Source organism: Leucopleurus acutus (genome assembly GCF_964270905.1).
Source record: "Leucopleurus acutus genome assembly, chromosome: 7".
Classification (NCBI taxonomy): Eukaryota; Metazoa; Chordata; class Mammalia; order Artiodactyla; family Delphinidae; genus Leucopleurus; species Leucopleurus acutus.
Genome location: NC_139150.1, coordinates 37,568,052 through 37,595,470, shown reverse-complemented (window position 1 = coordinate 37,595,470; position 27,419 = coordinate 37,568,052). Strand labels below are relative to the sequence as shown.

Genomic DNA, 27,419 nt, shown 5'->3' with positions numbered 1-27,419 from the left:
TCTGATCAAAACCAAAACTCTTTGCATTTCCTATCTAGAAATCAAACCCTGCGCATCAGTCAAGGCTCTCCCAAAAGTCACCTGTTCCATGAGGCCTGCCTGCCTGCCCTGACTGATTCAACAAGAAATCCCTTCCCCTGCCACATTTTATCTGAAGCTCTGTGTACTGAGTTTTCTGTGGATGTTTATCTTCCCAGTTACCCTATCAGTCTCCATACCCCCTGCAGCACCCAGAGATCTGACTGGCAACAGATCCTGCATTAATGAATAAATGAGGTCGGACCCCAGGGAAGAAGGACACAGTGGGAGGTGAAGTGAAGAAGGCAGCATTTTGTACTGGATCTGAGGCAGGTGAAGGACTCTGCCGCAGGGAGGGTAAAGAACACAGTGGTGAGGAAGGAGCAGGGGACCCTTGCCAGGCACAGGGTCAGGAAGGAGACAAACGATGGGAAATCTGATTGACAAGCTGAAAAGGGTCAATCCCCTTCTGAACACAGTGAGAAAGGAGAGATTCTAGAAAGCACAACACATTGCATCTGAAATCTACAGGCAAGAGCATACGCTCCACTTCAACCTGCTGGTTGCCTTCTCCTTCCTTTATTTTTCCTTCTTCTCCTTTTACATTGTTTCGAATGGGGGAGGTGCCCAATATTTCCTATATAACCTACACTAAGAAAGCTGAAAAGACTAAAAATTTATCAGCTGGAGAAACTGTCTGTCCTGCAGGGATCTGTAACTAATATTTCTGATATGCAGAGATCCCTTCGTTTTCTTCCACCTCAGATTTGTGTTTTTATGGGTCGAGGTTACTGAAATCGGAACTCTGGCTGAATGGCGAAAACAATGTCGTGAATCCTAAATATATTTCAATAACAAACTAGGATGCATTTTTAATAAAAGAATATTTATGTTTAAGTTTATAAACATTATTATATGTATGTAAGTCCCCACAAATTAAGTCACATGATTATGTAGATGAAAACGGACTTAAAATCCTGCATAACATAGATTACCCACCACCAGCTTCTACAGAAGGTAAGGACTTGCTTGTTTTTCTAAATCTCCCAATGACGTCTTAATGTACCATAGAATCATGAGTACCAGTAAAGAGCTCATTTCCTCTCCTAAAATTAGAATATTCTGGGATATAAGTGCATTCTATCTGTTCACTCAGCAGCAAATGTATTTCTTGAATTCATATTTAATATATATTGAACACCTACTACTAACCATTGAATGATTGATATTTAACTATATTATTATTGATATTGTGGAAGAATAACTGTTGGGTGCATACGCTATAGCCGAATTTTCTTCAACAGTTAAATCTTGACCTTACACTTGAGTATATATGATACTGGCAAGAAAATCTGTTGGAGATTGTGTACAACCTGCTCTGGCCTTCTTAAAAGTCTTTCTCAAAGGTTACAAGAGTTTGCTCTGAAAAATCATGTAATTAAATGAGAATTTCTTTTCTATGATGTCTTTGAACTATCTTAAAACTATCTGTACACATGTAGAGTTTGTTTAGTTACTATACAAAAAACATATCACAAAAAGAAGTCTTTGATCTACTTTTAATTGAAAAATCATTGATTTTTACCTACCTACCCTGCTACCTAACCTTCAAACACAAAGATAAACCAATAATCGTTTTCCAGTCTTCTGTTTTATGCAGATAGACCAAAAAATATCAAACTAAAGCAAAATTATAGAGATTTTCTTACAAATTTTCTTCAACACATTTCCCCTTTAAAACAAAATGTTGTTGACATCTTCAATGTCAACATTTCAACAGTTAAAACCCTTTGAGACATCATCTCATTCAATGATGCCTGGGGTGTATTTTCCACAAGGTAGAAGTTTCCTGAGATACTCTCCACTTCATTGCTTCCCCAGAAACCTGCAGGAAATTTTAATTACTTTTTCACTTGATTTTCTAAAGAACCGAAGGGTGATTTTCTGGAATGTGCTTTTAAAAAGAAGGTAGCTGGGGCTTCCCTGGTGGCGCAGTGGTTGAGAGTCCGCCTGCCGATGCAGGGGACGCGGGTTCGTGCCCCAGTCCGGGAGGATCCCACATGCCGCGGAGCGGCTGGGCCCGTGAGCCATGGCCGCTGGGCCTGCGTGTCCGGAGCCTGTGCTCCGCAACGGGAGAGGCCGCAGCAGTGAGAGGCCCACGTACCGCAAAACAAAAAAAAAAAACAAAAAAACAACAACAGAAAAAAAGAAGGTAGCCAAAAATCTTATTAAAATCTTTTTCACACTATACCAGGATCATTTGCCCTGAAAACTAGTCCACTTTTGTGCTCCCAGAGGTACAGCCCACTAAAAGAGCAAACAACCTTCAGATCTGCAAACACTATCTCCTGAAGGAATCTGACCTCAACCCCTCAGGAGATCCAAGAAAAGAAAAGTCAGTCTTTGGGACTTCCCTGGTTGCGCAGTGGTTAAGACTCCACGCTTCCAATGCAGAGGGCCCAGGTTTGATCCCTGGTCAGGGAACTAGATCCCACATGCATACCGCAGCTAATAGTTTGCATGCCACAACCAAGACCCGGTGCAACCAAATACATAAATTAATTAATTAATAACAACAAAAAAAGTCAGTCTTCTCTTAATTGAGTCACCACTTAACTCACTGACTCATCAGATAAGGAAAAAGCAATTTCAGTCAGCTGTGCATTTACATTTATCTCAATTTACATTTTTCATCCCAAAACTTCACTGGTTTCCAGTTCTGGTTCCCTGAGGTATGAGCTACCCTCTCTCACCTGTGTGGATAACATCCCTTTTGGGCAGTACAACTGGCTTAAAAGCTACTAAACAAAACAGAAATACATGCTGAATGGCTTCTTTAAATGCAAGTGGTACTAAAGAAGGAGCCATAATAAAGTTATTACAATAATCTGCTTGAGTGGACAAGGAGAACCCACAAAGCAGTAGTATCTGTTTACCTCCATGTACAGTTTTTGTAGCATTTTCCCAAGACTCAAAAAGAAAAAGCATTAAAGATAATCTCAATGACCAACCATTGGGCTGGGGGCTGAAGACACAGGTGCAAGCCCATATCTTACTTATGGCTTCATATCAGCATAAGACTATGCCCACTCTTGGCTAGACGCCTACTTCTCACATGTATTCATAATATTATATATCCATGTTTTGTGTTTACCTTTCTAAATGACATAATTTCTACAAAGATAATTTAGAACTACAGTGTCTGCTTTGGGGAACGTTCAAAATGAACAAAAGGGGGAAAGGAGTTAAAATATACATAAAAACAGAAAAGGAATAAAACTGCAAAAAATACCAATTTCAAAATGATGGCAGCACTCCAGTCATCTGAAACTCACATATCTGGCACCATGAAGAATCCAAAAGAAGACTGAAAGTCAGGAAAGGATGAACAGCACCCTGTGAGACACCCCTCCTTGGCACAGGACTACATTCGAGGGGGTTTAACACTCAATTCTAGTATATCTGATCATTTTGCTTTCTGAGTCTTCAGCAAACGAAGGTACTCAGGAAGGAAGGAAGAAAGAACCAACAATAGTAAATTGTAACCTGGCAGCCTGACAGCAAAAACAGAAAATGCACACAGGAACTCAAAAAGCCAAGCTGAACTACCATCCCGCAAATCCTGAGGATATCACTATACTACAGTCCAGGATGAAACTCGGCTTCATAATGATGACCCTGAGTTAGCAAGGAAAGCTGAAGGTATTTTGCAAACAGGTATTAAAAGCAAGGTACTGGGGGACTCCATATGCTTACCAAAAGACATGTGACAGACTGCCCATGGCAGCACTCTACGTGACAGCCACAAGGTAGAAAGTACCCAAATGGCCATTAATAGTAAAATGGATAAATGAATTGTGACAGCTTCACACAGTGAATACTCTACAGCAATGGAAATGACAGATCTACAACAACAAGCTCACAAGCATAATGTTGATTGCAAGAAGCCAAACCCATGGAGTAAGGAAAAGAGCAGGCAAGAGATCGTGCCTGGGGGGGTCAGGGAGGGGCGGTAGTGATTGGTTGGAAGGGAGCACGGGAGCTTCTAAGTAACATGCTGTTTCCTGACCTGGATGCTGAATATGCGAGCATTCCATCGGGAAAGATTCAGCAAGCTGTACACCAAGCTCTGTGCCCTTTTCTGTATGTGTATTTGTCTCTGAAGAACACATTCACAAAATATTACACAGTATACTTGATGAAGTATAAATTTCTTGTCTTCGTGGTAAATCCAATCATGAACACTTCACAATTCAGATTTCAAGTAACCAGAGGCAACCCCAGGCAAAATTTGAAGCACACAATGTTTATCTTTCCTCCCTCAGTTCCACATTCTCTTTCTGGGGCTTTTCTATCTTTAGAAAAGCAACTCCCGACCAAGCATGGTCACACACCACACCCTCCCCGTTTCTCATTTCCTCAGCAGTGTTTAATACACACACAAATCTCCCAGGGATCCTGTTAAAATGCAGATGCCTCAGTAGGTCTGTGGTGGGACCTAGAGCCTGCATGTCTAGAAAAACTCCCAGGTGTGGCCAATGCTGCTTGAGTGAGGCCTCGAGCTGCAGAGCCTGAGCAAAGACGTGATTTAAAACCTGTGCCTGCCAAGCTCCTGGGTGCTGAGGGATGCCTCATCCCGGGAATACGAGCATGGAAGTTTTAGGACCCATATCTGGTGGAACACTCTTGGCTTCCCAATGCCTCTCAAATTGCATCCCTATTAGCTCTACCAACTCAGGGACAAAAACTAGTAGTTGGAGACAGTAAAGTAAAAACCTGCTCCTACTCTAGGGAGTTTTGCTCCGTTTCTCATTAAAACTTCACCTTTGGACTTGTTAGCATAGTGCCTTTCCCATAGCACTTACAGGAGGGAGGGAGGGAGAAGAAGGGAAAGAAAGAAAGGAAGTGAGCAGGCAAGCAGTTAGTTTGCCTGGGAAAGTGCAGCAATGTAAAGTGCTGGTGTGACTTGCCAGATGGCTCAGAGGCTGCTTAGATCCAAGATGTCTCTTCCATGAGGGGCTCAGTTTGCAGTTACGAATATTTTCATGAAGAGTGAGGTTGTAGGGTGAGAATGGAGGGGTAGACACCAGGGTGAGTAAGCCCTCTTCTCCCAGGGCATCTCAGAGCCATGAATACAGATAGGGCAAGCCTTTTCCTGGCAGAGAGAAAAATGTTAGTAACTTTAAAGCCTCCCCAGAAACTTGGTATGTGGTTTTGAAGTGTTTAGGCATTTGGAAGGGGTACAAGGGGAATATAACATATGTATAGGGATTTTTCCCAGATTCAAATAAATATTTGAAAATTTTCTGGTGTGTATTTTATAAGATGGAAGCAATAAAAAAAAAAGAAAGAAATGCTCTCTGATCTCTCCAAAACATTCCCATAACATAGGGAATCTCGAAAATAGAGTATCTGAAAAACATTTTATTTAGTAGCTGCAATGGTTAATTTTACGTGTCGACCTGGCTAGGCTGCAGTGCTTACGTATTTGGTTGTACGTGTCTGGACGGTGCTGTGAAGGTCTTTTGTACATGAGCTTAATAAAGCAGATTACCCTCCATGATGTGGGCAGGCCTCTTCCAGTGAGCTGAAGACCTTTAAATGAAAACTGATCATCCCCAAGGAAGAATTTTGCCAGCCCGCTGCCTTCCCTGAGTCTCCGCCTACCGGCCCAGCCTGCAGATTTCAGACTTGCCAGCCTCCACAATTGTGTGAGCTAATTCCTTAAAATAAATCCACCCCCAGCCTCCGCCTCTATACAATCACACACACACACACACACACACATCTTACTGGTTCTGTTTCTCTGGAGAACCCTAACATAATGGGTTATGTCATTGTACTTTCACTGGAGTTATTAATCACATAAACAAATACACCAGCTTCACAGTGAATATATGTTAGCACTGCTGAAAAGAGTTGAGTAAGATTATTCAGCTTACTTGGTTGAATAAGTTGAACTCAAGAAGAACTGAATTCTTATTCAGCTGCTGAATGAGAACTTTAATTTTAAATATCAATCAACAGAATAGGTCACTTTTTAAGGGCCCAAATGCTCACATAATATAACATTTTAATTCTCACAGGGCTCATTAGGATTGTAACAGCCTGTCTACTAGATCAGAGGACTTCTCTGGACAGATTTTATTAGTCCAAAGACAGCTTATTCACTGAAATCTTTTAGGAGAGAGGCAATACATTATCTTTTTAGACCAATATAAAACCTCCAGATCTGTACACATGGAATCAATCTAACGCTCATTTCTAGCTCGGTGCCTTCCTTTAGCCTCCCATGAATTTGTACTCAAGACTAGGACTGCTCAGACAGAGTACATGTTCCTAGAGCATCAATTAGCTCGTCCCCTAGGTCAATAGGTGAGAGATGCAGAAGTGGAAGTTGCATTTCCCAGCATGTCAGTGCTCTGCGCCCAAGTAACAGCCACCCAACGCAAGCCTATTACCGCCACTGAAGGCAGCCAGCTGCAAGTGAACTCAGTGCTAGGCACAGTGCCCACTCCCCAGGGACTTCTTCCTGACACAGACATTCCACATGCTTTGTGTTTGTTCATTTTGTCCTTGTTCCCGTAACTTGGCAGCCACAACCCATATACCTCCATCCATCAAGTTACCTTCACCGTAAAAAGATAAATAAATAAACCGCAAAATCCTATATTTTCACTGTTTAAAACATCTACAGTTTATCCTGGACTGGTATTCTGGACTGCTGCATGTCTCTGTCTATTAAGAATGTAACGTAGGGTTTTTTTATTGTGCTTATATCTTATTAGGATTGCTACTGTTTTTGAGTATTCTGGTTGCAAAGCTGTACAGATAGGGAGAGGTCGGCCCCATTCCTACTTTTTTTTATATATGTCTTGTGTGTGTTTGCAGAATATTAGGTTTTTCTGGAATGCACATACTACGTTAGAGCAAAAATGCATGCGCTATAATTCATTCATTAACATCCCCAAGCTACTCATGTCTGCCAGACTGAAGTACAGGCTATGTCAACAGATCCCCAAGGAGGAAAAGAAAAAGATTTGCATCACCAACACTAACACTAGTTTACGGCATGTCTGTCAGAAAACATGACATACAAATGTCCTAAAACACGGATTTTCTAAGCAAATGTCAGTTGACTCCTCAGAAATTCTTCTGCCTCAGCCAGAGCAGACTGTAACTCTGCTCTATAAGAGCAAGAATTACAACGTGACTGTGTCACATCAGGGGATGAACCGTGCGGCCACCACGCCTAAGGAGATGGGCAAGAAGCCAGCACGTGCTGCCTCAACCCCCCTGACCCTCCACCTCGGGACCAGGCAGCCACAGGTGGCTCACAGCAGGGGAGACTTCCACCACTGCATTCAGGTTTCAAAACGAATAACTCACTTGCACTTTTTTGTTTTCTAGCCAGACATTAAAACAAACAAGCAAACAAAAACACTCTAGCTCAGAGATACCATTATGACAAAATGGCCACTTGAGCGTGCTCCATAACTGTGTAGTTGTAAATGATCACAAGAGGGTATCATGGCTGAACATTCCCCAGAATGTCCCCCCAAAATTTTTAAAAATTGAAATGAAAAAAAAAATGAAATTGAAGAGAGTGGTTGCTACCAGTGTGGGGCGGTGGCAGGGGGCGGGGATGGAGCTCTCAGAATCTCTTTAACTGGAGTATTTCTGCCTGGTCACCTGAAAAGGACAAGTATGAGTACATTTAAGGGGAAACTCTTGACGGAGCCTGTATTTGGGGCTGACAAAAATTACAAGACACAGAGCTTTTGTAGCTATCCAAATTTCTTATCTATATAAAAGGAAATTTCATATTTCCATAGTTTTTCTTTTCTTGTGGTTAAGAAACATATAACATGAAATCGACCTTCTTGACAAACTTGTAAGTGTGCGGTACTGTCACCTACATGCACACTGTTGCAGAGCAGATCTCTAGAGCTTGTTCACGTTGAACGACTGAAACTCTCTAACCCACGGAACAGCGACTCTTCATTTCCCAATCCCCCAACCCCTGCCAACCACCATGCTACTTTCTAAGAGTTGGCTATTTTGATACCTCATGTAAGTGGAATTATACGTTATTGGTCCTTCTGTGACTGGTTTATTTCACTTAGCATAATGTTCTCAAGGTTCACCCATGTTGTCACATACTGCAGAAGTTCCTTCTTTTTTTTAAAGCTGAGTGATATTCCACTGTATGTATACACCCCGTTTTCTTTATTCATTCATCTGTCAATGGACACTTCAGCCATTTCCAATTCTTAGCTATTGTGAATAGTGTTGCAATGATCATGGGAGTGCAGATATCTCTTCAAGATCCTGATTTCAATCCTTTTGGATATACATGCAGAAGTGGGACTGCTGGATCATATGGTAGTTCTATTTTCAATTTTTTGGAGGAACCTGCATACTGTTTTCCATAGTGGCTGCACCACTTGACATTCCCACCAACAGTGTACAGGTTCCCAATTTCTCCACATTCTAACTAGCACTTATTACCTTCTGTGTTTTTAATAACAGCCATCATAACAGGTATGAGGCAATATTTCACTGTGGTTTTGATCTGTATTCCTCTGATGATTAGTGATGTTGAGCATCTTTTCATCTCCTCAAAAATTTTTTTGCCTGAAGGACAAAATATTCCAGCAATGAAAGGAAACACCATTGTGGTACCAGAAAATATGACCTCTCATCACTAAATTCCCTTATTTTTGATCGGAAATCATTCCATTCCCATTGATTTTTTTACCTGTCTTAAAACTGTGACAGACAAGTACTTCCAGCTTCAAATGAAGAGAAGGAAAGACATCAGGGGAAAAGGTGTTCTGGATATCTCAGTGCTTTCAGACAACAGCCCTCCTCCCCCAAGGACACACCTATCAGGGCAGCATCACCTGGAAGTAGAAAATATTGTACAGCACCACCTGTTGAGCCTGAACAAGGTAACTCTGAAATGATAAGAATATCCAAGAGCAAAAAAGAGAGTAAAGATAGACTATCTTTGGGTCAAAATATGATCCCACAAACTTGAAAGGGGAAGAAGTAACATGATTAAAGGTCTAAGGGCACCATGGAACCACATGTTCACCGATCTTCAAAGCAGGATCACAACTGACACTTGAATTTACCAGGGCATATTCACAGGTAGGAAACAGGGGTTGCAAACTGGAAATGGTATCTTTCCCACCTCACGGAGTATGCAAAATTAGAAATTTCTACTTAAAAGCTGGATGTTTCCCCACCCTTTATAAGCTGGCATCGCTGGCAACACTGGGCCTATATCCTGCCTGTCAGCATCTGTCCGTCCCCCCAGCAGATAAAGCAGAGGCTGCTACTGGGCCCCAACTCCATTCTATCCGGTCAGTGCTACCTGCCTGGCCGCGGAGGCCTCTGAGTTTGTGAGCCCCTCTCCGTGACATCAGTCACAGCCCACGGGATGGTGAAGATGGGAATCTGAAGATAATCTGACCAGGACCTAGAGTCTCTCTCGTTGAAACTGTATCATCACCACACAAGATAAGTGGAGATAATGTCTCTACTGAAGAGAGAAAAATACTGCCTGAATTTAGTAGGTGTGCTTGATTTCCAACCCCCAGTGAGACCTGGACCCAGACCATCCACCTCATGATTCTTCCCATTCATTACACTCACTGGTGCCTCTGGAGAGAGAGCAGCTGGCCAAGAAACTTTGATTTTCGACTGGGTATGATTTTTAAGCACCCAGTTCCTAGCACAGTCCCAGGCACATGTTGATACAAAAAGATATCTTTTTTAAATGAAGTAATTAAAATGAATGACATAGGAAAAAAGCACGAAGAGTTTCTTCTGTGGGCAAATGACAAACATGATCCTTAAGACTGGGACCGATTTAAGATGAACTTCTTCCACAATATTTTTGCCCTCAATTTAAATGATGGACAAGATCAATAAGTAATGAAAAATGGAGAAACTAATGTTTTCAATCTTTTATAGTTCTTGAGGAGTTCAAGTCCTTTTAGAACAGTATTTCTCACACTTGACTAACATGTAGACCTTATTAAAGAAAATATCCCCTATGGATTGCAGAGTTGACGTAAATATTGTCTATATCATGTTACGAACTATGAACAAACATAAACAGATATAAACTAATTATACTTATAGTTCCAAAACATTAATGTGCCCAACACACGTTTGAAAATCAATGGAATGATAATTAACAACATTCATTTAATCCAACAAGGGATGCACTTCCACTGAAACTACATCCCCACAGCTAATGTCAGTAGGCACTGACACACAGCTTGTGTGCTGCACTTTTCAGTTACATTTACAAGATCAAAACCCCATTCCCCATCACTTTTCCATTGAGAACACAGAGACTCCAACACCCTATGTTGTCAATCAGTTTCATTTTACATGGACACATCACTTACTAAGCCCACTGCTGTGCCTTCCTCATCAGCCCATGACAAGTGGGGCTGTGGGTGCCACATAACCAGTCTGAAACAAAGAGGCAGGTTTTGAAATGCTGTAGCCAAATCTGTCATGCAAGTGTCATCCAGGTGATTGCAAATGTGCTCCAAATAATTTGTTTTATATTATCATATAATGATAACATAAAATGAAAACAAAAATGTTTAGTCTTCTAAGACTCCCAAGCATACAAGACCCAAAGGGCCCCTGATTGGAGAAACATTCTTGACATGAAATGTCCATAGTCCGAGGATGTGACCAGAGGTATTTTTCCATTTATTATACTGCATCCCAGGTCCTTCAGGTGTTAGAAACTCCTAGATATTTTAAAAGGTGAAACAATAAGCTTCTTGAAGGTCAGGGTCACTCTAGTGCCTGGGACACTGGCAGGCACATGAACACTGAGGGAATTAAAGAAACATGTCTGAGCTACTGCATCTATATATCTTTGTAAGACATACAAATGAAGGCCTTAAAGTTTAAATTCACTTTCCTCTTTTTATAATTACTCTGACAAAAGCAATTATAATTTGGAAGACGCCAAACACTTACCAGTTGAAGCAATGAAACTGTTTTTCTTGTTTTTTTGTTTGTTTTTTAAATTTTTGGCTGGGCCGTGCGGCATGTCGGATCTTAGTTCCCCAACCAGGAATTGAACCCTGCCCCCTGCACTGGAAGCACGGAGTCTTAACCACTGGACCACCAGGGAAGTCCCATGAAACTGTTTTTTTGAAGAACTAATTTCAATGAAATCATATGTGTCATTCCACCATTACAACTTTCCTCTGGGAAACGGTGTTTACTTCCCATTTTACAACACAGTATGAGACTAATAGTCAGATAGGAGAAGCCCGAGTACCATGATAAATAATCTCTTCCCATTTCTTCCTTCCAGCAATATACCGCAGTCAGGCCCTACCTAAGCTTTACCAAGCTACACATGAAGAAGAAGGTATATTGTATATACCCTCTTAGGAGAAGAAAGCAGACATCTGAATCACTACAGCATCCTAACCTTCCCCATCATCTAAAAGCTCTCTCCGCCATCAGCCTCTAAGCTTCCATTCACAGCACATTAGCCTGTTTCAACTACTTCCATTTTACAAATGAAATAAGATCATGTAACCTGGGAAGTAACTAAGAAACAGGTAAAGATGTTTACATGCTCAAAGTGACAGGAGTAGTACGACTGTGAATTTGAACAGTGATTCAGGATAGGAGTAAATGAAAACTTCAGGTTAAAAGCCAAGCCAGAGAAGAGTCTGTGACTCTTAGAGCATAGTCTTCCAATGATACCTCATTTTAAGCCTTTCTCTCTTTTTTTTTTTTTTTTTTTTTTTTTTGCGGTACGCAGGCCTCTCACTGCCGTGGCCTCTCCCGTTGCGAAGCACAGGCTCCGGACGCGCATGCTCAGTGGCCATGGCTCACGGGTCCAGCCGCTCCGCGGCATGTGGGATCTTCCCGGACCGGGGCACGAACCCGTGCCCCTGCATTGGCAGGCGGACTCTCAACCACTGCGCCACCAGGGAAGCCCCTAAGCTTTTCTTTTTTTGTCCACACCATAAGGCAGAGTAAACAAGCTCTCATCAAAATCTGACAGCAAAGCTCAGAACAAACAGTGAGATCTGAGGGTCAGAGCAGGCCAGAATACCTTTCTGGGGCCAGGAGGCCAAAAAGAAATTACTATCTTGAGATGAAACTCAAATATCAGAACGAGAAGGGGTCACCACCAGCAAGCAGAGCTCAGAAAAACTAAGCCACACAGATTCCTGCCAGGCCCAGGCGCAAGGTTTGGAAGGTTCAAGGTAGGCTGTGGTTTTCATAGACAGGTAGGCTTCTCCCACTCAGCAGTAACGACACACATAATTGTGACAGAGGATATATTGAAGGGAAAAAACAAAAAGCAACAAGCCAGCAACAATTAGAAAATAAAGATATAGAGAGAGAGATACAGATAAAGATATAGATAGATAGATAGATCTTTATGCATCTGTCTCTATATATCTCCAGTTCTGAATGCATAAAAGGCAAAGAATCTCTGGAAAGCCTGTGGCTAGCACACTGATAGGCCCCAAAGCCAGGGCCAAAGGAAAGCATTACACACAGTCAAAAACACTCGGTGGTGCAGTGGTTAAGAATCTGCCTGCCAATGCAGGGAACAGGGGTTCAAGCCCTGGCCCGGGAAGATCCCACATGCCACGGAGCACCACAACTACTGAGCCTGCGCTCTAGAGCCCATGAGCCACAACTACTGAGCCCGCGTGCCACAGCTACTGAGCCTGTGCTCTAGAGCCTGTGCTCTGCAACAACAGAAGCCATGACAATGAGAAGCCACCACAAGGAGAAGTCTGTGCATCACAACGAAGATTAGCTCCCTCTTGCCGCAACTAGAGAAAGCCCGAGCGCAGCAACAAAGATGCAATGCAGTCAAAAATAAATAAATTTAAATAAATACACTTTTTAAATAAATAAATACTGTATTAAAAAAAAAAACAAACACTCTCCCAGGACCGAGGCTCAACCCACCATCATGCCTCAAGGCTGAAACAAATCTTTATCTCCTTGGAGAGCACAAGATATTACTGGCCATACGAGTGAAAAAAAAATATTTATCTTCAAACACTACAAACACAGTCCAAAGCACCCAGATGCTCACATTTGGAAGATACTCAAGAGCTGAGATCAACCAGAGAAGAGCTGATTTAACTCTCGCATCTCAAGCTGCCTCGGGGCCATTCTCATTGAGTGGGAAGAGAAGGGAAACTGAGGCACTATCTAATCAATCAGTCAGTGTCTCTCCATCCGTCTGCTTGTCTTCTGCCCCCTCTCACCCTGTCCCTCTCCCTCTGTGTCTCCAGGTCACTCTCTGTGTTTATTTCTCTCTTTGCGTCCACCTCTCCTCTCTTCCGTTCTCATCTTGCAAAGCACCACATCATGTAGGTAAAGTGGGTTTATGAAGCAACTACACTATTGCAAAAGAAGATGATTAGAGGGAAAAGCCCTAAAGTGGAACCCAAGAAAGGGAAATGTAAAGGAAACGCTGACCGATGCTGAAACCACGCCTCTGTGTACTTGCAGCTATGTGTTTTAAAAAATCTAGTGAAGTGGGACTGGTGTTCAACTGTTGCTCTTTTCCTCTCTATTTTAGTCATCATCTTTATAGTTGTACAGACATGCTGAAGTAAACCATTTTGACAACCCATATACAGGTCACACATGGGTAGTTTTGGTTCCTTCTCCATTAAGTTTCTTGCTTCTAAATTATTCAGCAAAAGAGTCCTCTTCAACATTGTGTGTGTAGAAAAGGTGCAAATCACGTGAAACAGCTGACAGCATGGGTCCAATTTTGGCACCTGAATGAATCCCACCCTAGCCCTGTCTGGCAGGTCACCAATCACACTAACCCCTGTTACACTAGATGCACCCACCCTGGGTCTGTCCCTGGTCTGGCTATTGTGGCACAACCAGTGCCCGTGCACAAACCCATTGTGGTTCCAGTGCCAGCTGGACCCTTGTGTTTCTGTTTCTAAGAATGCGGGGTTCCAAGTTAATTTATCAACGTGAATCAGTCAACAGATGACAATCGCTATCACTACAAATGGAACTGAGAAAACTCTGAAAAGCTTCAGCTCTGATTAGAGGAGAGAGATGAATTCCTGTTATGCCCTTGCCTCAGTCAAATGCTCAATGTGTGCGTGTGCGTGTGCATGCACACACACATACATACACACACACACACACACACACCCTATACCCTTCTCTCCTTGCCAATCTCACAACACACCAGCGCTCACTAGGAACTTGAAAGTATAGGGAGGGAACCAACAAAAGAAATGAAGGGATCACACACAGCATGAACTAACTGCATTCTCAGTATACGAAGCAAGGAATCAAAGAACACGGACTTATTTGATTCATTCAGCAAACATTTATTGAGTACACTTATTTTACTGGGTACAAACCTTGCTTTCACCAAGCGAATGTCCCTGGCACCAGAAACTGGCTAGACTAGGTTATTACAAGTCTGCTCTCTGCTTCTCCCCAGACATCCTCTCCCCACGTTATGGATTTTTCTTGGCCTGATACAATCCTCCTTCCAGAATTCTCTTACACAGCTACATCACCTTGCCCATTCTGGTTTCACCTGCTGGCTGACCTTGTTCTAGCTTACTAGGAAGTGGTGACGGCCCATCCTGACCCGCTGGACCATTCACACCTGCCCAACTCAACAGGTCACTCGGACACTCCCGTCCCCAGCCTTTAAGGAAAGGAGTCCCTCAGTATTATAAGAGAAAACGAACTTAAGAATGTGTTAACACATCCCAGAGACCATTTTTATTCTTTCCCAATGCAATGTTATTTTCTCTCTAATATCGCAATTATTGATAACTGAGGAATTTAACCCAAATTTGCTTAATATTTTGATCTAAGAGCTTGAATGATCTTTTTTGTTTGTTTGTTTTTTGGGTTTGTTTTTGTTTGATTTTTTTTTGAATGATCTTTGAAATGGAAACCACCACCACGTTTTGCCTCTACAGGAACCAAACATTCTTATACTATCTGATATCTGTTCTCCTCAAACTGTACATGAATCCTCCTAGGATAGGCATGGGACAGGGTCACATGGGGGAAGATGGAGTGCCAGGTGGGAAACTAAGCCACCAGATGAAATGGCACACCTTCCCAGAGAGACAATTTTCCCCTTGAAAGGAAATATAACATTTTAGATTAAAACAAGCCCCAATATATTATAGAGTAAAATGAACAAATGCATGATTTTTTTTAAGATAAAAACTCAAGACTTCAAAGAAAGCTCCTGCTTGTGGGCAGTCTGTCAGGCTATGCCCACAATCCACGGTGTTTCCTGCAAATTACTCTCTTGCCTTTACAACTTCTTCGATGAAAGTTTTGAGAAATGTTTAACCCACCCTATGAACTTCCTGAGGGCATGAACTATGTCTCCTCTTTCTCTTTGTCTCCGGGGACCTAGGACAGTACATAAGACAGTGCCTGGCACAAAACAGGCACTCTGACGTTTGCAGGATTAATTTGGCTGAAATAATGGCAACAGCACTGTCAATAACAAAAGATTTTTTATCACATTTGAATGGGAGGAAGGGAAGGTGAACAGCTGTATGAGGACATGGAATAGAAGCAACCCAATTTACCAAACAGCTGATGGCTGCCATGTGAACAATCAGATGAAGCAACTCAGTTTATTTCTTTTCCACTTGAACAAGTACAGGAAGGCAAATATTGTACCTGTTAATCTCGCAGAAGATGGGGGTGGGGCTTAGAACACAAGTCTACCAGATGACATTGGTGCTATTAAATTTAATAACTTCTGAAGAGTTGGAAAAGCATTGTGATAATAATAATGTCACCAATGATATTAAGTCCTGGTTTGTATGCTGATCCTAAGAAGGTCATTTTGATCATTTAAAGGTTGTGTCATATATTTGCTGCTGAGACTTGACAACTCTGAAAAGTAGTTCAGTGTGTGTGTGTGTGTGTGTGTGTGTGTGTGTGTGTGTGTGTAAAATGTGGTGTGGGCTTACCTTTCCTTATTCTTAATATTGTTACCTTTTTAACTAGCTGGACCTAAACCAAGTTACACATGAAAGATGATTCGAAGTATATATGGCTTATAGCAAAGTTTAAATTTTTCTACTTCCTTGGTGGAGACACTGCATTTTCACTCATTTGTAAATAATAGAAAAGATGGGTATCACACACACTTTGTCCACACAATCCATCTTGTACTGCAATGAGCCACTTTCTATGCCCAGTATTCTCGAACTCTCCAAACTGCGGGGAGAGGCTGTCCGGAGGAGGAAGTGAGGACTCCCAGCCCTGTAGGTCTAAGCGGTGAATGGGTGAGCCAGGCCACTGCTGCCTTCCAGGGCTATTTCCTTTTCTGAGTCACATGTCTCAAATATGTGAACTGCCAACCAAAATGATGCCTTTCAGACCTTCCTAATAATGACAGCCAGAGATCCATAAAATTTCAACGGAAATCCAGAGAGCAGAAAACCATTTTATAGTATTAACATGCCTGTAGCGCCTGAGGAAGAAGTGAAAATAGCTCAAGACATACCAAGACTCCTGGCAGAGATAGATGGAAATTAATCTCAATAAAACCCGGCTATCTTTCCCTCTATGCCCTAAACCTGCAGCCATCCCCTTTCGCCTGAGAATTAAGTAACCTGATGTTATGTTATTTCTGTCGGAGCCATAAGAGTAGAGAGTTTATTTTTCATGATTTTATCATTTTATTCTGTGATATAAAAAGCGAGAGTTTTCACTCTCAGTTTACAACATCTGGGATTAAACGCTGCTCTTTTATTAACTGGGCAAGTCCCTTAACGTCTTTAGGTCTAAATTTCTCCATCAATCAGAGATAAGAAAGTCTACGACCCTGTTTAATTCTGAAAATCAAACAAATGAGCTTGTAAAATTGTAGGCATCAATGAATATTTGTGTGCAGCAATATAAATGCACAACAATGTCTTGTTTTCTATGTAGTAGCAGGAAAACAGGGAGTACAAAAACTGCTATAGAGAAAGCCAAACTGGCTAACAGCTCGGGTCATGGCTCAGGTGCCGCTCAGGTGCATCCAGGCCTGGAGTAGAAGGCCTGGAGTAGAAGGTGCCGTAATCAAGTCGTTGAGAAGTGGGAGCGCTCCTAAATCAGTGTCTGGGAAGATTCTCCGGACGCTGCGGATTTCACTTTGGCCTGTATAACTAACAAAGTGCCCTTTGCAGGGCTCAGATATGAGCAAGTAAAACTTTCTCCCCAAACTCTCTGAACGCATTCCCTTTCCTTAACGCTAGGGCATCTCGTCCTGGGTAAGTTAAAGCGAGTCGGTGAATGGAGAAAAAGGAACTCAGATAGAGACTAGGAGGGCTGCACGCTCCGCAGTGTAAGAGGAAGAGATGGCAGCGCCCCTGGGAGGACAGGAAACACCACCGCCACCTCCCGCCCTCCAAACTACACACGCACCTGGGGATGAACTTGGCCTCGTCCCACAGTCGTGCCTGGAAGTCCTGCCAAGCCTAGCCAGGGCTCGCTGCGTCCCAGGAGGCGGCCAGAGCCGCCGCCGCGTCCTTGTCGCCCTCGTCCTCCTCGCTGTCCCCGGGGTCGGACCCCGTCTGGTTCTCGCGGCCCCCAGCCAAGGCGCCGTCCCCCGCGGCCCGCCCAGCGGAAGCCGAGCGCAAACTCCTGAAAGGTGAGGCGCAGTCGCGGTCGGCTTCCAGCCTCCGGAGCCGGCCTCGGCGTCGGCCGGGAGCACGCGCAGCTCCGCCCACAGCGCGCTGAATTTCTCGCGCTCCAGCTTCCCTGAGCGGTTCGCAGGCGACGAAGACGGAGCGCAGCCCGGCTAGCTCTTCCAGGTCCCCGTCCGCCTCCGTCCCGCCTGGTGGGGCCAACCGAAGGGGCTCCGGGGCGCGACTGGGCACGCGGTCCGCCCCGGCTGTGGCGACAGCGGGGAGTCCGGAGCCACCTGCTGAACCCCGGGAGCCGCCGCAAATTCGGCGAGTCGGGCTGGTTTGACTACTGGCGGGAACCTCCGGGCGGGGCGAGGCGCCTGGGTGGGTCGGGACGGCGCGCTCCGACGCCGCTTCGCGTTCTGCCAGCCCTGGAGCGGTGCCAGCGCGCCCCTGACCCCGCGCAAAAATGCCCGCCCGCGACTGAGACCCCGGCGCGGCCGCACGCGCCTTCCCGGCGGGGAGGAGGAGCGCCCAGCTCCGGTTCCCACGCCTCCGGGATCCCGGCTGTGCTTCCCGTGCGGAGCTCTGGAGCCTGAGTTTGGGGCTCTTGGAGTTGGGGGGTCCGGCCGGAGCTGAGAGTGAAGCAGTAGGCTCTTCGGCGTAAACAGTGTTTACTCGGGTCAGTCTAGAGCTGGCAGGAGCGTAGAGAGCTAACTGGACAGAAAGGGGAAAGGAAAGTAGGGGTAGGATTCCAAATTGGTTAACGTTATGTGTATTTTATTCTTTTCTGATTCCGGAAAATTGGTAAACTTCTGTATATACAAGATTTACCAGAAGACCCCCATTCTCTGATTTTACTGGTTTTCTTTAATGCATGTCCGTCCAACATTAAGATCCAACTAGTTAATGCACGTTAGGAATCACATAGATCTTCCAGATCCTCAAATCCAAATAATTTTTCACAGTTCTTGTCTCCAAAACCTGAGAAAATTAATAACCAAAATCCTTGACAGGCAGCAATATTTAAACAAGGACTGAGGTAGCTTTTAAACAAATCTTATGGAAATTATATGTGCAGATGTATGTTACCCTTTGATCTTAATTTCAACAGTGCTATTATTGTTTCTTTAATACTGGCTGCTTAATGGGTATAAGATCTTTAAAATTCATCCATTTTTATTCTTTTTTTTAAAAATCTCGTCTTATTTTCAAGAGACCCTCACTTTGTCCTATGACTTATGCTCCCTTTGGTGATTCTCATAGCTTGTGAAAATGCATTTGGGTTATTTTTACTTTATCACATCAGTTCCCTCCACTTTTTAGACTTTTTTATTTCCATTTCTTTTAGTAATGGCTCTGTATTCCATTTATTCTCATTCTGAATTCTCTCTATTGCTTATTACTTTATTGTTTTCAGTGTCATAAAAATAGAGGATTTGACTGACACATTTCTTCACGCTGATGTTCTTAAACAGGAAGCTAAATGCTAAACATCCGAAGAACTGTTTCTTCTTGAATAGTACAATAAATAAGGTCAACACTCACAGCATCCGTCAAGCTGTAAATGCCACTGATATTCGCCATCTGTAAATTTAACTAGTCAATTATGAGAGGCATTCTATTAAGAAGCCCTGGTCTTAGCAATCTAATTGCTAAGTGAATATAGTTCTGCTCAAGTAGATAGCTAATACACTGGAATGAATTTTATTATTAGTGCAATAAAAATTGTTATTGATTTTGGGTTTATGTGTTTTCCTGTTTATTCTAAAGACTGATTTTTCCATATAAAGTAAAAAGTGGCCTCGGTAATGCCACTTATTACCTCGGTAATGCCTTTAAAGCTTTTCAGATATACTTATTAAACTGAATCTTTGAAATATTATTATCATTCTGTTAGCAATTAATAAATATCTGTATTTTTCAAAATAGATAAGTTAATATTTTTAACTGCTTTGCCAGAAATGCTTTCTTGAAGACTGCTCTTGCAACTTCCTTCCTTAACTCACACTGACCTTTGCACTCAATTCTAAATTCTTATATTCTTTGACCTGCTTTGTCCTTTCAATAAGCCCCTTCACTGAGGAGTCGTCAAGAAACATGGATTATTCCAAAAGTCTGTGTACACACCTTCTCATTTCCACTGATTTTAATCTACTCCATTTATCACAACAGTTATCATAACAACACAACAAACACCTAGTGATTTAAAATAGCAGCCATTTTATTTGCATAATCTCACTGCCATCAACTTGGGCAGGACTCAGGTAGGTGGTTTTTCTGCTGGCTTGCCTGGGATCATATAGTCATGGTAGCTTTACTGTGGCTGTGTGGTCTTAAGAGCGCCTCACCCATACGTCTGGAAGTTGGTGCTGGCTGTTAGCTGGACATGTGTCTTCAGTAGGCTCCCACCAGCTTTGTCACATGGTGGCAGTGTTCCAAGAGGTTTAGGACCAATGCACAAATGCTTTTCAAACCTCAGCTTGTGTCATGTTTGTTGCTATTCCATGGATCAAAGGAAGTCACATGGCCAAGCTCTAAGTCAATGGAGGAGGGGATTATACAAGGTCATGAATACAGGGAGATGTACTTTATTGGAGGCCCTTACTATAATAATATACCATACTTAGCCTCTAACACATTCTCTCAGGCTCCTGTCCTGCCAACCTGCTGTTCGTTCTACACAACCACAGCTGGACAGTCCTTCTTAAACACCAATTATTCTGTCATTTTGGAGCTTAGTGTTTCTCAGTCAGTGGTAATTTTGTTCCCCAGGAGACATTTGGCAATATCTGGAGACATTTTTGGTTGTCACAATTTGAAAAGGGGGAGATGCTAGTATCTAGTAGGTAGAGGCCAGGGATGCTGCTAAACATCCTATGATGCACAGGCCCAGCCACCCATAACAAGAAAAATTATCTGGTCAAAAATGTCAGTAGTCCTGAGGTTGAGAAAGCCTGCACCCAAGCTCATCAACCCCTAGAGGTGTCCCAGTAAAAAGAGAAGCTCTTCATCTGGGCATCCAAAATCCTCTCAATCTGGTCCCACCTTATACTGTATATACAAACATTTCTGCTTTAGTCTCCATCAGGGCTCCTCCTATCCCCCAAATATGCCACACTTGATTACATGACTAACTTGATAGCTCCCTATTGTCATGACAAAATATAAATACTAAACATCCTTTAGCTTTTTTCACTTCTCCCTAACCAAACCGTTTCCCAGCCTTAGGGGAAGAGTTGGATCCTGCTTTTCCGACCAAAGTTTCCACAATTTCATTATGACCTGTCGCTTACAAGGACATTGCTTAGCATGTACTATGTCAGCTCAGGCCACAGGAATGCTTTTTTCTTTTCTTTTTTAGTCTTTTTCACAGCTTTATTTTTCATGTTAAAACTCTGATTCATCTGGAATTTATTTTGGGTCAGGTGTGAGTTGTAGATTCAACTTTATTTTTTTCTGAATTTCCGCCTAGTTGTCTCAACACCATTTATACAACAATCTCTTCGCCATGGATTTAAATACCACCTTTAGCATATAATAAATTCCTGTACGTATTTGAGTTTATTTCTGGACTTTGTAGTCTGTTCTATTGAGGAATCACTCACATTTTGAAAGGACTCTTCAGCTTATAAAAAGATTCTTAAAGGAGTCCTATTGGGTTGCTTTTCGTCTTTTTAAGTATTTAAAGTACCTCACAAGGTACTAAGGAATGCTTTTGAATACCCCTAGAAATATACTCAGGGGAAGGCAAAGATTACATAATCTATCTTTGCTACTTTGAAAAATTAGAGGAAAGAGAGGAGAAAAAAGAAATAGGAGGCATTTATTTTCTATTTTAGCATCCAGAAACAGCTAAAGGCAGTGCACAACTATTTCCTTGGCATGGAATATTCTCCACAGTAACTCAAGTCTAAGGGTGTGGCATTGTCTGCAGTTTGTGAAAGGGCCCTATGGAATACATGGGCTACCTAGAAGACACTGCAATGCCCTGACACAAGTCCTGCTGAAATCAACACATCTGACATTGCTGTAGTACACTGTAGTACATATAAAACCAGAGTGTATACAATTAAATATTTGTGAGTTATAAGAGAGAAAATATTCCTTTCAGAGTTATCCAACTTATTCTTGTCTCATAATACATTGAGTGACTGAAAAAAAGTAGATTGCAATGTACCATAGTAATCTCAGGTAAAAATTTAAATGCATTACAAGCAAGCAAGAAAATACAAACACTTAAAATTCTGTACTTTTTAACTTTATCATTATTTAGAGGGGTGGAGAGGGCAGAGATGTTTGGCATGCAAAATGCATTATTTTTGTATGAGATGTCAAAATTTCATGTGCAGTTACCTCTTGCTTACCTATCTCCATCTAAATTTTAAAATAATTTATATCTACAGCTGGCAGAACTTAAAGTGATGTCTGTATTATTGATCAATCTATGACTCAAAATACTGAATAAAGTAAGGTTACTTCAAAAAATCTTGTATCTTATTTTAATTGGGAAAATTTCTGGGCATATTTAACTAAGTATATTTTCAAAGTCTTTGTTGCTAGAAATGCTATTTTCCTGAAAACATTAGCAGGTAAGGGCAGACGTGTTGTGAAATACTTTGACTCTTTCATAAGCTTTTATTTTGCACAGGTCAGAAGTGATGGTACAGCTGGTAGCTTCGGTGCCTCTAAAAATTCTTCAAACCCAATAAAAACATAATAATTCAACTTACAGGAGAAGAATTAAAGTCATCACAAGGGAATGGTGATAGGATAAAGGAAGAATGCACAAATTTTATTAATGGTAACTTATTTAACATTTTTTAAAATAAGAAAATACCAACCGACCAGAACCTTGTGCAATTTTGTCTGGTTGTTAAGTTTTTCGGTTCCTCAGCAATTTAGAAGAATCCTATGATAAATTCTGCTTAGAATGTATTAATTTTCCCTTTAATGAAGAATTGCCAAGCCTCCTTTTAGAAGGCAAAAAGGACCAAGGTTTCATGATGTTTCCCATCTTATTTCCCTGCCAGTGATTTCAGCTTATGTTTAGTGTTAAACTGAGGGACTCAGTTTGACCTTGGTTCCATTTCTGCTCTTTCTCTAGTTGGTTTCTGATCAAATTTTTTTTTTAGTATAATTGTGAATTGCTCAGCTGTATGTATGTGTGTGTGTGTGTGTGTGTGTGTGTGTATGTGTGTGTGTGTGTTTAACCATAAAATGTCCCAAAGCCTTTTTGACAGTAGGCAGAATTTATAAATTATAAATAATTATAAACAGCTATTAGGAAGCTATGTTCATTTTAATATCGGTAATATTGGAATGATAATTATGTCAATATTTCCTTGTTAGCAATTTACTAATTATTTTAGAGCTGCTCAGGACACACTCAACTTTTTCCAAAACTTGTATTCTAACAGTAGGCAGATCATGTTCTAAGACCACAATGAATTTTTTCCTAGGGAAGCCTATGAATTTTATCTCAAATACTCAAAAATTACTTTTAGCTCTAGGGAATGCAGTGTGTGCATTGTTATATCAGAGATACATTTATATTCATGCAAAATAATGGAGAAATATACATTTCTGTGTGACATGAAAGTTGTTCCCAATTCTATATAAGATATTAAAATATTAATCCCTTTTTTTAGACCAAAAAAGATTAAAGCTCCTATTTCCAGAAGTACAAAATTAGACGAAAGATCAGTCAGAAAGAGATCTATAAAATTCTAAAACCATTCCTATTCCTCTGGAAAGCATTATATAATTCAGAATTCAAAGGATGAGATATTCAAATAAGGCTCTTTTCACCAATACCCAAGAGCCTCAGCTTAGCAATGAACTAAGATACTCATCTTTTACTAATGTAGTAATTAGAAATACAGAATCAGAATTTCTAATGTTACATGTATTCCTTAATTTGTAAGTCTTTAATGTTATAGAAGATGAGTGAATAAAATGAAAAGTTAGCTTTATAAAAAGAAAAAGAGGTCACATTTGCACCGTACAATGAGATAGAATTCTTGCCTACCAACACATTTGTTGACAATGCAATACCTTTAGAGATGATTTTTTAAAATAATGTATATTTCATTGTCTTTTAAGCTCTCAATTCACATCTTCCAGTAATAAACAAATTATTAGTTAATTTTTATAAGATATTTACAATTGGCGAAAGGGATTTCCAATATTCCAGACTATTCCAATATGTTGTTTGTTTTGAAACCTAAAAAGTTCCAGGGCCCCATATACAAGTATTTGTTCTATGTATTCCCCTATTTGTTCTATGGATTCCCCCATTTCATGAAAGATTATTACACAATTCTTAGATTTCATTCAAAGAGCTCAGATTTCAGAGAGTAGACTAGGACTAATAAAATAATTCTTGAAATATGGAACACTTGAAATGGTAGCTTCAACTCTGGTGACTCCTGAAACCTTTTTATTTCCTTAGCTTGTATAATTCTCGTAAATGGTGTTCCAAGGACAGAGGCCAAAATAACTGAAAGGTATTTCATTTAAGTTTTCCAAATATTTTTTCTGAACTTTTCTATGAATTCCAAAGTACATCTGAGATGTCATGAAAGCTTGGTTTCGTCTTTTTTTTTTTTTTTTTTGTCTTTTATTCAGGGCCTAGGTACATTTATTTGTTTGTTTACAAAATTTACTGAGCCCAACCCCATCCTAGCCACTGTGTTCCTCCAGGGCAGCAGCCGAGCCTACACACCCCATATAACATGAGCAGCCCAGGAAGGAGGCAAGTGGGAGCTAGGACCAAGGGAGGGGAAGCCACAGCGGTCTGCTATGAGTCACCTTGGTTTAGTCTTAAATAAAGTTACCAGAAGCTATTTTCTGAGAAATTTTTAATGATTGCTAGAACTCTGTTAATAAAATGGAAACAACCACAAGGATTTATAAAGGCACAAACCAACGCACAGCTAATATCACGTTTCCTCTTCACTTCATAATGGCATTTGGGACTGAAAGAGACACAAGTGAGCGAAATCAACATTGTCTTACCATTGACAGTTTTTACAAAGTTTTTTAACCACATCCAGGGTGACATTCTTGCAGAAACTGAATTTCACACATTCCAAACTAATATGACAATAATTAGCCAATGAGCAAACCCTGGAAAGAAGGAAGAGGACAAAAGGTTATTGGAATAGATTGTGAAATGCGCTTTTTACAAAGTTTACAAAAATTCAACCCTCAAATTTACCTTGGCCCTGCATATCCACTAACCCCACCCTATCGCTCCTCACCTACTGGTCCCGCCTTCCCAACCAGGCTGAGGCTACAAATGGACCTTCCAGAAACACACACGATGAACACACCTAATACAATTTCCAGACCATAAAAATAAAGTAAAAAAGTAAACATGACAGGGGCAAAGATTTAAAGATGTCAGAGTTTCATTCTGAGATTCTGAGAAAAATGGTAAAAGTAGATAAATCCAGATAATTGTTACAGTGTTATCATTTTGATGTGTATTTAATAATAATGAGGTAAAAGTAATCATTATCTTAACATCTGGCACCAGAGTTACTCCCAGAAGGGAACCATCTTAGTTTGGGATAATACCTTTATTTAAAAAAAAAAAAAAAAAGATTTATTTATTTATTATTTATCTTTATTCATTTTTGGCTGCATCGGGTCTTAGTTGTGGCATGCGGGCTCTTCGTTGTGTTGTGCGGGCTTCTCTCTAGTTGTGGCGAGAGGGTTTTCTCTTCTCTACTTGTGGTGCACAAGCTCTAGAGCCCGTGGGCTCTGTAGTTTGTGGCGCATGGGCTCCGTAGTTTGTGGCATGCGGGCTCTAGTTGAGGTGCGCAAGCTCAGTAGTTGTGGCACACAGACTTAGTTGCCCCGTGGCATGTGGGATCGTAGTTCCCTGACCAGGGATCAAACCCGCATCCCCTGCATTGGAAGGCAGATTCTTAACCACTGGACCACCACGGAAGTCCCTGGGGTAATACGTTGATAGACTCTTGCAAGAGAAAAGAATCTGCAGAATAACATGTAATAGTTCTGCCAATTTTCATAGACAAGGATGGATTTTTCTTCCTCCTGAAAAGTGAATAAGGAAGACAGTGGAGAGAAGAGAGACGACAGAAAAATGGAGAGAGGCTGGACCCCTCAAGGTGAGAAGGCTGCTGGGGAGCCAGTGGAAGAACTTGTGAAAGTGCTATAAGCCCTTCCTAGGGTACCTGAAACATTTCTGCTGAAGTCTGTTTTGCTCACAAATGAACTAGAAGAAGAGGCTGAGGTAACACTGATCATGTGAAAGTGAGGAAGAGCCCAGGAGGCAAGAGAAGACAGGAGGGAACATGAGCACATAAATCCCACCCCAGAATTTGTCAAAATTATGGGCATGGAATTTTGATAACCTTAAGCAGATGTTTACCTAGATCTCAGGAGTCAAAAAGCCTCCTTCAGGACAAGGGATCTCTATAACCTAAATCACAAGTTCTCAAAGGATGGCTCCCGGACCAGCAGCAGCAACAGCAGCATCACCTGCGAAATTGTTAGAAATCTGGGGGGCTTCACCCCGAGCCACTAAATCAGAAATTCCAGGGGTCCGGCTCACCAATCTAACAAGTCTTCCAGGTGATCCTGATGCACAAAAAATCTGAGAACCACTGGCCTGAAAAATGATTCACAGCCTTGGCCATGTATTAGTTTCACCTGTGACATGATGACTAAAAAATACTGATGCCAGAGAATCACTCTGAATGATTCTACCAACATAAACAAATTATACTTCAAAGAAACAAATTCTTGAAAATAAGTCTATAGGCAGAAACGCCAAAAATCTCTATTAGACGTAGCTTCAGGATGGCGGAGGAGTAAGACGTAGAGATCACCTTCCTCCCCACAAATACATCAAAACTACATCTACGGGCTTCCCTGGTGGCACACTGGTTGAGTGTCCGCCAGCCAATGCAGGGGACGCAGGTTCGTGCCCCGGTCCGGGAGGATCCCGCGTGCCTCGAAGCGGCTGGGCCCGTGAGCCATGGCCGCTGAGCTTGCGCGTCCGGAGCCTGTGCTCCGCAACGGGAGAGGCCACAACAGTGAGAGGCCCGCGTACCACAAAAAAATAATAATAATAAAATAAAAAGATGGTATTTGATTCACAAAATTTCAATTGACACATAATTTACTGTGGTATAGCCTTCATAGCCTGGTCTCAACCCAGTCATTAAGTTAACATAAATTTACAGAGCACCGACCACATGCAAGGAACTGTGTTTTGCTTCATGATCAATACCTAGAGCCCCAAACACCTTTTGGGGCTTGGCTCCAAATCTGTACTCTTGCATGTCTGTTTTTGTGACAGAATCTACAGAATCCCCATTTGAATATATAAATCAGAGAGTCACGGAAGTGTTTATCCCATATTGTGCCTAGATTAACTAAGGAACCTCCAATATGATCGTAATACAACACTTATTATACTAGGCTCAAATAATTTAAGCAATAGGCTCTGCCCTTATATGGCATCCATCTTCTTATTTAAGATATCAAGTAATCTAACATGGCACACATAATGCTAATTTAGGAGCTCTTCAAGGATTAGAAGTAAATGCCTAGAAATTGAGTAAGATTAAGCTATTGTTGCTGTGTGAGTTTGCTGTTTTGAGTGAAAAGAGACTAAGAATGAGAGTTTATTTCTTTCCAGAATTTTGAGTTTGTGCTAGACTTCCCCAAATATATCTAAATACATCCCAA

The 27,419-nt window shown here is 41.6% G+C and overlaps 1 pseudogene across 1 annotated transcript in view; it reads right to left on the bottom strand.

Annotated features, from left to right (window-relative positions):
• LOC309963794 (ras and EF-hand domain-containing protein-like) overlaps positions 1 to 19,277 on the bottom strand; it is a 51,703-nt pseudogene extending 32,426 nt beyond the window's left edge. The window contains exons 1-2 of the transcript XR_014327196.1: positions 19,239 to 19,277; positions 17,488 to 18,407 (exon numbers count right to left, since the gene is read on the bottom strand). The product of XR_014327196.1 is annotated as a ras and EF-hand domain-containing protein-like (transcript). The remainder of the gene's footprint in view (positions 1 to 17,487; positions 18,408 to 19,238) is intronic.
• Positions 19,278 to 27,419: the final 8,142 nt, after the last annotated feature.